We start from the raw sequence: 15611 nt of genomic DNA on the forward strand, positions 1-15611 counted from the left end.
TGCAATTGGATTTTAACAACTATAACTTAACTTTATGCTACATTGAAATACCAACACAAGACATTGGAGGGTTCTTCTATGGTTATGGACTTGTTGAGTTTTTTTTTTTTTCTTTTGTTCTATCTTATTTCCCCTACAGTCACTAAAGACTCCAGGAGGAGTTCTCCTTCTGAGTCAACTGACCTAATATCTTATTTGGGATTGAAACCCAAAGTCACGAGTTTTAACAATGAGGGGCCCTGTTGTAATAGTCAAAGTATCTGGAAAGGAATATCTTTAAAGTTGTAATAACAATTATGATATTGATAATTCAAAAAATAATTCCACTTGCCAGAGTTAAGGAATTCCTTGGTTACTGACCACCACCTAGGGAGGAAAAACTTGGAAACTAGAAATAAGTAGCAAGTGGAAAAATCCAGAAAATAAATAGAACCTCCAATGATCTGAGGGAAGTAATGAGAATGTACCTTTCCAATCCACCTGAAAAAGATTTTAATTCACCCAGTTTCCTGCTATCATACACTAGATAAAAGTGGTGCCAACCAGAACCTGGGCTCTCTAACTATTTTCATTGTGCACATTCTTATCCTTTCAAATAGGATAGCCTCCCCCGATTTCCTCACCTCACATAACCTGAAGCCAATATATTTCCTTTCTTATCTACTGGAAAAGAAACTGTATTTATTTAAAAAGAAAGAAGAGTTTTGTGACCTAGTGAAATCACCTCTTGGGGCCATTTTAAATTTAGCAAAGAGAAAAGTTACAGTGACATGTACCTTGCTGTATAAAACTGTGTCATAGCATGCATTCCAACTCATCCCTTTTTCTGAGTGCTTCATTGCAAATGCAGTACAATTATTTCAGTTGACTCTATGTTGAGTGCCACAAAACAGAGATTGGAAAGTCATAATGTTCTGGGAGCATTTATTGAGGTACTGTTAGCTCCATCACACTATATAATAAGTGCTAAGATGTTGTTTATAGTTTGAGATAGGGATTGTCTCTACATACAGAGTCCCAGTAATCCAGAGTGAGGCAAGATGGATGGATAAATATTAGCACTAACAAAGGCAGTCTATCTATATAAGTCCATTTCCATTTCTTGCCAAATCCTCATTTTTATACATATGTACATATAAACACACATTAGTAGGGAAACACATTTGCCACATGAGAGATAAGAATATTGGGACCAAAAGTGCTTAGTCAGGGAACGTTTCCAGGATATAAAGTGAGTTCTGGATGGTGTGCCACAGGACAAAAATGTTTGGCAGGATGGAAGATGTTCATGGCACCAGAGATGGTTTCTATCCAGCCAGCTGCCGCTATCTAGCAGATTATTTACTGTTGAAAGTTCAAATTCTTTTTACATCATTAGCCCCAAAGAGTTCATAGTATATAGCAAGTGCCCTGGACAAATGATGTGAGGGCTGACAGGTGGACAATTGGAAAGTAGTGTAATGAAATTATTTCAATCCTCTGAGTCTGTCAACATCTTTTAGAAACTGGTTGCTTATCAAAAATGTGCAAACATTAAAAATACGGGTTAAGACTAATAAGACTATCCTGTTCTAAGACTAATGGTAGTGGCCAAAGCTACATGAAAAGGTATAATGGCCACTGTTCATGACATGGACACAAAAAAATTGTACGGTCTCTGTAAATGTCCCTGACCTCACAGAGTCATTTGTCACCAACCCAGCCTCCATGGCTTTCATCCCTTCTTGGGCTTATTCACATTTTCATCTTGTTCACATTATTTCAGTTGACTCTGTTGAGTGCCACAAAACAGAGATTGGTTTGGTTTTGGTATAATGCCTTTTAGAAGATGACTAGTCATCCTGTAAAATATAAAATATCAGTTTCCCTAAATGTCCTGAAGCTTCTTCTTTCAAGCTTCTAGAGAATCTCTCACTTAGGGGACTTACGGCACACACTTACAGCCACGATGAGAGGCACACTGATTACCAGCACTGGCTTTGGATTTCAATGGGTTCAAATCTCACTCCTGTGCTAACAACTTGGGAACCTCTAAAAGCTTCAATAATCCATCTCACAGGACTGTAAAAGAAATGATGTGCCCAGTGCTTGTTAGGGTGCTTAGCACATGTAGGTTCCAAGAAATGGTACCATCTGTTGTCATGGCTTATTATACAAACCTATTCTATCCTCTCTAAGTTGGGAGACCACACATCCTGGTTTACCCTCAACAGTCCTATTGTCCCAACATACTATTAGTAGTGCCCCCAAACTTACTCTCAAAAATATCCAGGTTTGTTTGGGTTTTTTTTTAAGATTTTATTTATTTATGAGAGACACACACAGAGAGAGGCAGAGACACAGGCAGAGGAAGAAGCAGGCCACATGCAGGGAGCCTGATGTGGGACTTGATCCCGGGACTCCAGGATCACACCTTGGGCCAAAGGCAGACACTCAGCCTCTAAGCCACCCAGGCTTCCCCTCTGAGTTTGAACAATATATTCACTCTAAACTTCCTAGGCTTAGGAGACTTTCTTCCACCGTGTTGTCCCTGTCTGTGTACAAGGTAAGTGTCCTAAGAGCAGAGTTTTTTGTTTTTTGTTTTTTTGTTTTGTTTTGTTTTGTTTTTGTTCTCTACTGGATGGATGCCCAATGCCTTGTATATGCTGTTACACTACCATTGTCATTTCATATCTTTAAAAAGTTTAAACTTCAGCAATCTTATATGGGCTCATGCAATAAATGAAAGAAAATATCCCTTGGTTGGGAACACACAGGACAATGAGCGATGGGAATAGATGATCACATGTGCAGAGTAAGAACAATGTTTTATTAAACATAAAAAGTAACAAAACAAAACAAAACAAAAAAAAACATAAAAAGTTATTTTCTACTTGAACAGGTTAAATTTCCAACATACATCTTGATCTTGTCCATTGGCTTTCTTGATCACTGAGCTTTCAGGATCAAGAAAGAAAAAAAATAGTTCCCAGATTTTCTTCCTATCATGATCATAACTAATTATCCAAAGGCATCATCATCTTAGGAGTCTAGTGTGATTAATTTTCAGTGACTCTCACCCGTGCTCCTAGCTTGCACCTTACTACCTGCCACAGAGATTTTCAATTGTGAAATTTAGAAGAATTGTAGAAAACATAAGGAAAGCCAGACTGGGGATGGGTAACAGTTGCAATGTTCAAAAAGAGAGATAGTCGGTACTACGAACTATAGAAGCTGATAAATTTGATGTTCAGCTTAGGAAATATTTTGAACAAATTAGTAAATAAATAATGCTCAATAATTTTAAAATAAAGAGATATTCATTGGGAGTCAGGAAGCATTCAAAATAACCATTTCCTAGAAATTCTCCTCACCTTTCTTCCTCTCCTTTTCTTGCTCCTCCTTCTCCTTTATTTTGAAAATTGCCTGGAACATAAAAGAGAATGCTATAGATAGCACAAATCTGTATTTAAGGGTCACTTGACAGAATGATACCAATGATGCCTTACTATGTCATAAGAAGAATTATTGCTTGAGTTGTTTTTTTTTAAGATTTTATTTATTTGTTCATAAGAGAGAGAGACAGAGACATAGGCGGAGGGAGAGGCAGGCTCCCTATAGGGAGCCCGATGTGAGACTCCATCCCAGAAGCCCAGGATCACAACGTGGGCCAAAGGCAGATGCTCAACTCCTGAGCCACCTAGGTACCCCTATTGCCTGAGTTTTAATGTTTTTGTGTCATGATGGAATACCTGCTCCAGGATTATCAATTAATAAATTGATTTAACAGAGGGAGGTCTTTGAAGTCTTATGACCCTTGGTCTTGGTTCAGTCCCCTTCAACATTGTCACCCATGACTTGAATGAAAACATGAGTATAGGCTGATTGAATGTGTTTTTATTATTCCTTATTTTCTGAGGAAAATGTATTTAAAGCTATAAATCTCCTTCTAAGAACTGCACTACCTGTGTCACAGCTGTGCTATTTGTTCTATCCTGAAATTTCCCTTATAATTTCTTCCTCAAGTATTCAGATTTTCTCAAGTTGCCAACATATGAGACTTCTCAGCTATTTTTGTTATTGATTCCTTATTCTCCTACTTGTGTAATCAGAGTTTATATTATGTGTGATCATGTTTCTCTAAAAATTGTTGAGGTTTGAGAAGGTATGTTCTCTATTTGACGAAAGTAATTTATACCGATTATGCATTCAACTCCACCACCTGTTAATTTTTTCCAATTGATATATCCATTCCTAATTGTTGATTCATCTATTTCTCCCCATAGTTCCTTCAGTTGTTTATTTCCCCAAGGTAATTTTTTAATGCACACATATACATATTTATTATCCTTTTTTTTTTTTTTATGATAGGCACACAGTGAGAGAGAGAGAGGCAGAGACACAGGCAGAGGGAGAAGCAGGCTCCATGCACCGGGAGCCTGAAGTGGGATTCGATCCCGGATCTCCAGGATCGCGCCCTGGGCCAAAGGCAGGCGCTAAACCACTGCGCCACCCAGGGATCCCTTATTATCCTTTCTTAAAAATGATTGCTTTTTATTAATATATATTTCCTTTACTTTGTACTGATCTCATCATCTTTTTCTATCCCTCTAACTTTACTGTTTTTTGTATAAGTATTAAATTTTGTTTATCCAATCTGTACATTTTTACCTTTTGATTCCTAGCCATCTTCGTTCTTATTTCATTATTTGTCATATTTTGCTCATTTTCTCCTATCAGTTTCTTAGGCTTCTCCATAACTAAAGCTCCACCTTCCACCCCATTCCTTGATGAAGTGGTAACATAATAGCTCCAGTCCCCACTTGACTCTTCCACTCCTTCTACTCACCCAGCCATGTTGATATTGTTTCAAAAATCATTATAACTTTGGATTTTTAAAAAGATTTTATTTATTTATTCATGAGAGACACAGGCAGAGGGAGAAACAGGCTCCCTGTAGTGAGCCCGTTGTGGGAGTCGATCCCGGAACTCCAGGATCACCACCTGAGCCCAAGACAGATGCTCAACCATGAGTCACCCAGGTACCCGCCCCCTCCCTTTTTAAGATTGCGTTGGTTTTGGTTTTGGTTTTTGTTTTTGTTTTTGTTTTAATTTTAACAGTAATCTTAACTTTACTTCCCATCTAATAGTGCCTTCAGGGACCTACTTTTTTTTTTTTTTTTAAGTGTTTCCTCAAGGAAGATTCTTAAAAAGGGTAGTTGGTAAAATTTCTGAAGCCTTGCTTATCTAAGACTGTGCATTTAAATTGATAGTTTATTTAATATAGAACTCTAATTAGATGTTAAAGTTTTTTAACATTTTAAACACTTTAACGTTGCCTTTCTCACAGAACTTTGATATGAATCTGATCCTTGTTTCCTTTCTACTACAAGTGTTGCTTTTTATCTCTGGAAGTTTTTAAAAACTACTTATTGTCTTTGATAGTCTCACACTTCATTACAATGTATCTAAGTGTGCGTTTTTTCTTAGTTTACGGCGTTCTAACAGTATTTACAACTTGAGGTCTTCCAGACTTCTGTTACAGTAGGAAATAATCTGTTTCTATAATTTCATTTTTTTCTCACTTTCATGACCTCTATTATATTATGGCATTTTTATGTCTATTCTTCATTTTTTTTAGCAATCCTTTTATGTTTTGCCTTTCTCTGTCCTGTCGTGATGCCTACTGAAAGGATTCCTTGACAAAATATCCCAGCCAATTAATTCATTTTTATGCCTTATTCACATTCTTCCATTTGATTCATCTACCATGTGCTTTATTTCAACCATTATATGTTTATACTCAGTGACTCTAAATGACTCATTTTCTAATTCTTTTTTTATTCTTGCTTCATGTTCCTCATATAATCTCTTATCTCTTTTAAGGTACTCATTATCCTTAGTTTCTGTTCTTGTTCTTTCTGATTTCTTAATTCTGCTTAATAACTAAGTTTGTTCTATTTGTTGTCTTTTTTTACAGAGATTTTAATCCTAAACTATTTCATTATTATCTCCTGTGAGCATGTATTTCCTGAGGGTGTTAGGCATCTCTTAAGGTAATGTGTACCTGGAGGAAGGAGATAAATTCCAGGCTCCAGCCGATGCACTTCTGATGACTTTGAGAAGGAAGGAATTCTCCAGGAAGGAGAGCCTCCTGTGTTTCAATCTAAATGTTCATGCTGACTCCACTCTATTTCAGCATCATCTCTTTAGCGTCCATAGTTGCCCAGCCCACAGGGAGTAGAGAGGTGAGGGTGGAGGAAATTGCATAGAATTATGAATTAGCCCGAGCCTGATAGCACTCCTGTACACTCTGACACCGGTCTTCTCCCCAGCTGTCCTTTCCATTTTACAGTGCTGATGGGTAGGCAGCTGTCTACCCAGAGAAATTTAAAATGTACCTGCTGAAACTATTTTGCCTCAGTGAAAACTACTTTGGGCTGATTTTTATCTCTCTCATACCAGGGCTTCGTTTTTGTCAAGTTTCTATTGTTACTTGGCAGAACCATTGGGCTCCCTCTCACCTGTACCTACTGCATGCTGGACTAGACTCAAAGAAGTGAGTCAGCAGCCTGTGATAGTTTGCTCTTCTGTAGGAAACACATAATCAAACTTGCAAATTATGGATAAGAATAACAAACAGAAAGGATATCAGAAACAGAATCCCAAATTATCTTAGCAGTATGGAGAAAGGAGTTAAATTGTACCAGATGGAATATAATAGAGATAAATCCTGACCAGCACTTAGCTTCAGCAAAAAAGAAATAGAAAAAAGGAAGGAAGGAAGGAAGGAAGGAAGGAAGGAAGGAAGGAAGGAAGGGAGGGAGGGAGGGAGGGAGGGAGGGAGGAAGGAAGGAAGGAAGGAAGGAAGGAAGGAAGGAAGGAAGGAAGGAAGGGAAGAGGGAGGGAGGAAAGAAAGAAAGAAGAAAGGAAGGATGTAGATGGGAATAAAACAAATTTTACAAATACAGGAGCATGGAGACAAGATTAATCATAAAAAAACTTAAGAGATTGAAATTACCAATAACTTTGACAAGGGTCAATATTTTCTAGTGGTCAAACAATCCTCAAAGTCTTAAGCAACATATTTTACAGTGACATCCATAGGTTGCTCTGACCTTATCAGTAGAGGTCATTCTGGAGAGTTGTATTCAGCTCTGAAAAAATAGGCTTTAAAAGGTATGCCAACAAGATGGAAAGTGAATAGTGGCCATTTTTTTTAAGGTTTCAAAACCAGATGACCTGTGAAGAAAGTTTTGAAAGAATAAGAATGATCAGTCTGAAGAAAAATTTTAGGGAACATATCATGGCCAAATCTGAAAGAGTCATTAGAAATTGAATGTGCCTTCGGTGGATTGAAAAAAGAAGGATAAATGAAGCTATTGAATATAGATTTTACTCAATCTAAGAAAGTATTTTTCTAGCCTTTAAGTCACCTGGAAGCTATAACTTTTCTGTGTGTAATGGTAAGTTTTCTACTGCTATAGAGCAAAGAGGTTTTTTGTTTGTTTGTGTGTGTGTGTTTGTGTTTTAAAGAAACCTCAAAATGAGGTCAGAAAAAAAAAAAACTAGGTAAAAGCACAGGTAGAGAGCTAAGCAAAAGATATTTAAGATTGCTTCTAACTCAAGAGTCTATTATGCTTGTGCCCCACAATTAATCGTCAATAATAGCTAATTTTGTTGAGTACTCACTCTGTGTTGGGAGCTGCTTTCAAGACCTTACACTTATTAACTCATTTGATCTTTGTGATAGCCTGATTAGGCATGGTCTATTATTATTCCCTTTTACAGATGAGGAAACTATGATGAAGAAGGGTTCAGAGACTCACTCATGTTTGTGTGGCTGCTATAGGTTGCAGCCACATGTCTACCCAGGCAACCCACACCCTCCAGCTTCATAAGCACCTCATACTTTGTCTTGGTAATGTGCATTATGTATTGACTGCTCATGGTAGGCCCTCAATTAACTAATTCTTTTTATAACCCTCAACTCCATCCCTTCCTTGGGATAATTGTCAATTAATTCTTTTAAAGATTTTATTTATTTATGAGAGAGAGAGAGAGAGAGCACAAACAGGGAGAGTGGGAGAGGGGAAAGCAGGCTCCGCTAAGCGGGGAGCCCAATGCTGGACTGATTCCAGGACCCTTGGATCATGACCTGAGCCAAAGGCAAACACTTAACTGACTGAGCCACTCAGGCGCCCAGTCAATTAATTTTTAAAAGTATATTTCAATGTAAACAAAATGGAGCTGTAATGCTTTCTTAATGTCATATTACCACACATTTCCCTGGAGCTCCCTCAAAGTGCTTTGTGCTTTGCAGTATCCACTTGACTAGCTTAGGACTTTGTCAGAATCCTTCTCAGCGCTTTGCCTTTTCTGAGCCTCTGCTTGCCAAGCATCTCAGAATGAAAATTTCCAGGTGTTTGGGTAATTTAATAGTCAAATTTCTTAATATTCTTAATCCAATTCTGGAGAGATGAAATGTTTCTATTCCATTTCCCTAGCATCAGCTCCCATGGCCTACTTGAAAATATGGCATTCCCTTAACTTTCTCCTTTCTCAATTAATGAGATGCAGTACATAATGGGACTGACATTGTGTCTAGGCACAAAGACACACATCTCAACCAAACTGGTCGTCCTGTTTATTACAATTCAGTGGCTTCCTCTGCAGTAAGAAAGCCATGCAATTCACAACTCAAGCCTGGTTCTCTTATAATTTTTGAATAGACTTTTCTAAGCATTAATAAAATTCTATTTAAATAATATTTAATATTATTAGATTCTTCTAGAGCATGCAAAAGAGATGCTGACAGGAAATCACTGATGAGATGACGATGCGTTAGTTTAAGATTTCAATTAACAAAAAGGCTGATGATTTTAGAAGAAAAAAAATTACCCAAGTGTAAACAGTGAAACCCACACAGGCTAAAATGCCGAATTCAAACTAGAAATTAGGTATGCCAAAGATTAATTCAAGGAGCACCTTACAAGGGACTCTGAAGCCAATAATAAAAGGTTCTTAAAGTAACGAAGGCAGAAGTCCAACAAGAGAATCATTGCAACTACTTTTGATCCTAAGTGCAAAGGATTTGCTCAAGGATTAAAAGGAAAGGACAGAGGTAATTAATTCTCAATTTTGGTTTATTTTGAGGAAGGTATTAACACATCTCCATATCTAAAAGGAGGAAGTATTGTTTTGAGGGAAGAGCAAGGATTTGGGATTCAGACCACCTGAGTTCCGATCTTTGCTCACTCGCTGTGATTTTAGGCATTTTATTTAACCTCTATACACCTCACTGTTTTCATTTGTACAGTGGATAGAATAATGCCTTTGTCATTGCTAAAGTTTGTTATATAAGTTGTTATAATTTGTAGAGTACACATAGGAAATATCTGGGATGCTGTAGGTGCTAAATGTCTGGTATGCTGTAGGAATGAGTAAATATTTCTGGAACTAAGATTTAAAAAAAATTGTTGAGTTCTGGAACATTTTTTATTTTGAATAATGTTAATTTTTCTATTCATGGTAGGGAGTGTGGAGGGGGGGATGTGCGGGGAAAATTTACATGATGGTATAAAAAGATCAAAGACCCGAAAGCAAGAATGAGAGAGCATATTTAGACAGAAGAAGGTAATCAGCCTGCTCCATGTATATTGGAGAAAAATGAACCTACTTTTGATATTTAAGATTGGCCTACACCATAGAGAACTTTGAAAGAAATTGAGATACATAGTATTCTGAGGCTGAAGCAGCATCTGTAACATGAGGAGTACATGTTGTACACCTTAAAGTAATGTAACATTCTGTTTCACTACACTCAAATAAAAATAACTAACTAATTTTAAAAAGAACTGCAGTCACTGGGATGTTAGAAAACTAAACCGTGCTAAAAAAGAAAGGTATCACATATCATTACAAAAATCTCACAACCAGAAGATGGTCAGAGTAATTTCTGCCTGTGAAAGGTGTCCTGAAGACTCAGAGACTTACACATACAGAAATCAAAATCTGAACATGGATGGTTGGCCTGAGAAGTAGACAACATGCCTATGAAACATTTAAAGAAGCATTTCTACTAGGTGATAGCAGCATAATCTGCATAAAAATTTATATGATGCCATATTAATCAAGAACCCTTGAAGAGATAACTATCTTTGAAGGCAGGGAGGGTTTGTGTACTTAATTTACTTCAGCTTTCAAGATACCCTCAATATGCTTCTCATCAAGAAGTTTGGGAGTTTTTTCCTTGTTGTTGTTAATATTATCACACATAGGTGTCACTGACGTGGCTAATTGATTGAACCAAGGTATTCATTATCTAGTGCAAAGTAGCACTTCAGCTTAGGAGGTAGCCACTTAAAATGGTAAACAGCTTTTGTATGCAGGCATCAAATGTGGCTGACCTGAGTGTCTGGCTCACATCTTTTCAGGAGGAGGCAGTCAAGCTGTCGGCCAGCACTGCAGTCATCCTGGGGCTCCACTGGGGTTGGAAGGTCCTGTCCTGGCCCCTCACATGTTCTAGCTCCATGCCCGTGCTCACTCCTGTGGGCCTTGTCCAAGCTTCCCTCACCATGTGGCAACTGGTCACTCCAAGTCAAGCAATCCAAATGGAGAGCAAGAGAACGCAAGAGAAGCAAGACAGAAGTCAGCTCCATGAAACCTAATCTTGGAAGTGACATGTCATTCCTCGTGCTATAGTCTTCCCATTAGAGGTGAGGCTCTAGGTATAACACACCCTAAAAGAAAAGACCTGCACATAGGTATGAGCAGGAGGAGGTGGGATCATGGGGGCCTAGGGAGACGCCCGTCACACCCAACTTCCATTCACAGCTCCCTTCCTTCAAAGCTACATCCTAACTGCGATGGGTTCTGGGTTAAAATTCCGGCTGTTGAGGGATCCCTGGGTGGCGCAGCGGTTTGGCGCCTGCCTTTGGCCCGGGGCGTGATCCTGGAGACCCGGGATCGAATCCCACGTCGGGCCCCCGGTGCATGGAGCCTGCTTCTCCCTCTGCCTATGTCTCTGCTTCTCTCTCTCTCTGTGTGACTATCATAAATAAATAGAAATTAACAAAAAAAAAAAAATTAAAAAAAAAAAATTCCGGCTGTTGAGACATTAGCAGTAGCCTCCCTGTGTCCCTGAGAAGCTTTTGCTTTGCTGATTAAATCCCTTGCTCTTTCCCTTACTCTAGCTCCTCTTTCTGCTGACATGGTGGCTGAATATGCAGCAGCGACCTGGCAACCGTGAGAAAAAAAGACCAGAAAAATGAAATCATCATTGGCCTTGATGTCACTAAGCTGCTGAACAAACGCCAGCAGCCACTTACCTCTGGTCTGCTTGTTTGGTGAGAAAAGCTTCTATTTATTGAAGTCACTCTAATTCGATTTTCTGTTATTGAAGCAGAAAAGCCCTGCTGATTTATATGCTAGGAAACTGTCTTATGTTAGAAAACAACACTTAGGTATACAAGGGACTTTGCAGAGAAGTGAAGCACATGGGTTATAACTTTTATACAACCAGGAAATTTAAGTTCTAATTATTTATTGCAATAAATGTTTATATGGGCATTCTCTGCCCTTTTCTTCCTTGCTGGGCTCATAGGGTTATAATGCTCCCTTCACCTCTGAATGAATCTTCAGTCCACCCCTCTGTCTGACAAATGGATCCCACCCAACCTCCCAGAGCTGATGAACAGAAAAGAAAAGAAATATGGAATAAAACTGACTTAGCTGTCATGCTGGACAGATGTTTCCAATTCTTTGCTGCTTCCCATCCACAGGTGGAATCTTTGACCCAGCCCCTTGAATCCGGGCTAGTCTCGTGCCTTCTCCTGACCAAAGGGATGGGTGGAGGGCACAGTGTACCAACCTAAGGCAAACAGCAATCGTACAGGCCTGGTTGGATGCTGCACAAACCACATGCTTAAGGTAGTTCACAGTTTCGGCATTAAACAATACCACATGTCTTTCAATAATGTCACAGCTCTGTAGAGCTGGATTTCTACTGTTGGTGTGATGAAAAAACAAGCACAGTATGAAAATCAGTGTATAGAATGGCAGAGTCCAATATGAGTCTGAGGTCTGAATGGTTGTGGCAGTGCCCAGCAGGCAAGCCCATCCCATTAGCAACTGGCCATGGCTATTTAAGAGTGAAGTAAAAATGTTATTATTTCTTTTGATTTATGGGCAGCATTTGGCAAATGGCTACTTTCAGGACATAAATATTTATTACATTATTTGGACTGAACTACTTAACAAACAGAACTGTTGGGTATTTCTTTTGGTTCAGGAATGTGTTCTGAAAAAAAAACAAAACTACTAAGACACTAAGGTGCTGCAAATCAAGAAAGTTTATAAACCTCTACATTAATGAATGAGGATATAAGGATGGCAGCCTTTTATTCGTGAGATCAAGTCATTACATATGGCAAAAAAGGAATCTCAAAGAAATGTTTTTAAAATCATCTAATCAACTTCCTCTTCTATCAATACCCAAACAGAATCTTGTACAGCCCAGGTGCTTGATAAGTGTTTCTTAAAGAAATGCTTTAGTTGAACAGATCATTAGAAATCTATAATTATCAAAGACAGCCAAATACTCATTTTTCTGACAACACAGTGCTTGAGTATTTAAGTGCTTAGGGCTATGTTCTCCCTTACTCCTTCTCTGTAAAACCCACATCGACTCAACTTGCTTGAATTCAATTCCTAGTGTCAAATCTCAGCCAAAGATGTTGAAAGCTGTGAATCGTGCCGTAAAGCTCTTGGGAAGACATCTTCGCATATTGTTTCTGAAATGCCCAAGGTTTACGAGTCGTATGTAAAATGCTCTGACCCTCAAGCCCTTCTGTCTTCTGGTTCTGTTGTTCAATATTACCCATCAGGGACACCTGGGTGGCTCAGTCAGCATTTGCCTTCTGGCCGGGTCATGATCTCAGGGTCCTGGGATCAAGCCACACATCCACACATTGGGCTCTCTGCTCATCAGGGAGCCTGCTTCTTCCTCTCCCTCTGCCTACCACTCTGTCTACTTGTGTTATCTCTCTCTCTCTCTCTCTGTCTCTCTCTCTCTGTCAAATAAATAAATAAAATCTTTAAAATAAAAAGATATCCATCAAAGCTTATCAGAATTTCAAACCCAAATGATTTTGTTCCATAGGTAAAAGGAAACACATACTTGGGTGAAACTGATTCCACTCTATATCTAAAAATTTTACCTAAATTGATTACCCAGGAGTTCATTCTATCACATGTGTCTCTATTTACTATCATTATGATATTGCACGTATTACACAACTGCTGTCCATTTTCCATCTTGATTGTTCCTTGTGACATGGAGAAAGTGAAAGAACTCTGACCTAACAATCAGTAAGGGCAGCATGGCACATATTTTTTGGATGAGTCAAAAAAGTACATACAGTTTCTGAATCTGACACTTAATCCTGTTCACAGGCTTTCCTCACTCATCCATCGAAACCTGTCCCAAGGAATCGAAAACACCCTCGAGGAAACAGGTAAGTCCAATGCTATTTACTCCCACAGTTAAGCTCCTATAGAGGACTTGAGATGTCTAATTTTTCAGGGATGCTCCTAACCCATCACCCATCACCTAGGCACACCTTCTCTGTGACATTTTGTGGGACTTTCTATGGCATCTATCTGGTGGCTTTGACATCGAATTCAGAACCCAACACTAGGTTATCCCAACAAACTTCAGTTCTCCCATTCCATTCATCCAGCCAGTCCAGTTCTATCTGGTCATCACTCATGGAGAAGCTAAATGCTACATCTTTACTTCCTTACTTCTATCATGCAAGCTCCTAAAAGCCCATTTCCTTTGGCTTTCTCCCCAGACTGTTTGAAAGATGTCAATTATTTTAACTCTACCACATTTACTCGTGAAGCATTTAACCCACTCTGAAAGCGTTCTGAATTTGGCCTCGGCCTGCGCACACATTAAATATGTAATTCATGTAGTCTTAGTAATCTGGTGTTTATTATCCAATTGTAGGTGCATCTTCTACCACTTAACCTATCAATTTTTGATTCCCTTTTCCACAGAAAAGGGAGGTGAAAAACTGATTTTTTTATTGGCTTAATGAATACTTTTCAGAAAATAAATAAATAAATAAATAAATAAATAAATAAATACTTTTCAGTACTGTTAACCACAATGACAAGACAGTATAAATTCTGGTTGAGCTCTCTACATTAAAAAAGGGGGAGAGGGATGGCAATTGGGGAAACTATCCAGATAACTGAGGATGAAAATTCTGCACCATGGAGTGCACAAATTTGCCATCCAAACACATTTTAACAAAACACTTTGATCCAACTATCTGACTATTCACAGGTGGTGCTGGCATCCATAAACTACCAGTAAAATAATTTAAATATTTTACTTTTGACCCTTTCTCTTGGCATTCTGACTTTTCTTCCCATTTGAAACGAGTGGATTTTTGTGGCCCCTTCTGCTTTCCGTTCCTCATTCCGCCTCCCTCTCTTTCCCATAATGAGATGGAGAGTGAGCTGGGAGTTCTACACACTTCTCCAAATGGCTCAGTCTTAACTCCAGCAGGTCCTGGACTTCACCTGTGTGGCTTTGATCTTGACCTGATTTCTCTGAAGTAGAGGAAAAAATTTTTGTTTCTGACAATGGAGATTTGAACTGCATGAAAATAATATGTCTCAGAAGTTCTTGCTCAAAAAAGTGCTATAAAGATGCTTTTTTTACATAAGTGGAGGTCTTACCCTATGTATTTTGTATGTACTCTTCACATACCTCCTATGCTGCCCTAATCTGTGTTCATACTCATCAAATTCTCTACCTCCTTGCTTTTGAAATCTAGCGGCCCTTGACAAAATTCTTTCTACTCAGATTATAAGGTTCCTTGAAAAAATATCAGCATCTATCCGAACCTTCTTGGCACCTGGGTGCCGGCTTAGGGAGGGTGGGGGCAGGTGGACATTTCCTTTGCTTCTCTCTCCTCTCCAGGCCCAGCCCCCAGGCCAGTTGTCCCTCTGAGAGTTGTACTTCCCAGTGGCCATGCATGCTGGGACAGCCATCCCGAAATACAAAGAGAAAAACCCATGTCTCTGGGCAGGGGAAACAGGAAAAGAGATCCCTATGGTTTGAAGAACTTGGGGAAAATGCTCATTACTTTTTTTTTCCTTTTTCCTTTCTTTCTTCACTGTGCTGAGGGCAGCCTGAGACAACTCAATCTGAGGAAGGACAAGGCAAAAGATTTGAAGGGAACTGGAATTTCTGGACATAAACTGACAAAACACCCTGAAAGTCCAAGAGTGTGGAGAAACCCCTGGGAGGGAAGGGCTATTAAAAGTGTCCCCAAAGAGAACCTGGGTGGCTCACTCTTGAGCATCTGCCTTTGGCTCAGGTCATGATGCCAGGGTCCTGGGATCGAGTCCCCCATCAAGCTCCCCAGGGGGAGCCTGCTTCTCCCTATGCTGTGTCTCTGCCTTTCTCTTTCTGTATCTCTCATGAATAAATAAATAAAATCTTTTAAAAATAATAAAAATAATAAAATAAATAAAAGCATCTCCAAATCCTGTGCATGATCCAACAGCTACCCCAGGCTCCTCCAAGCTTCATGCACACAGAGCAGACTCCT

General features: G+C 39.0%; 1 long non-coding RNA gene across 4 annotated transcripts in view; it reads right to left on the reverse strand.

Moving 5' to 3' along the window:
• Positions 1 to 15611, reverse strand: part of LOC140615825 (uncharacterized) — a 63796-nt gene that overhangs the window by 28256 nt on the left and 19929 nt on the right. The window contains exons 9-12 of one of the 4 annotated variants that reach the window (XR_012016313.1): positions 11709 to 11851; positions 10389 to 11371; positions 7098 to 7221; positions 3354 to 3405 (exon numbers count right to left, since the gene is read on the reverse strand). The exons of 1 other annotated variant lie outside the window; for it this stretch is intronic. This is a non-coding gene — a long non-coding RNA (uncharacterized lncRNA). The remainder of the gene's footprint in view (positions 1 to 3353; positions 3406 to 7097; positions 7222 to 10388; positions 11372 to 11708; positions 11852 to 15611) is intronic. 2 more of the 4 variants (XR_012016315.1, XR_012016314.1) reach the window with 2 other exon arrangements.

This window comes from Canis lupus, chromosome 24 (genome assembly GCF_048164855.1).
Source record: "Canis lupus baileyi chromosome 24, mCanLup2.hap1, whole genome shotgun sequence".
Classification (NCBI taxonomy): Eukaryota; Metazoa; Chordata; class Mammalia; order Carnivora; family Canidae; genus Canis; species Canis lupus.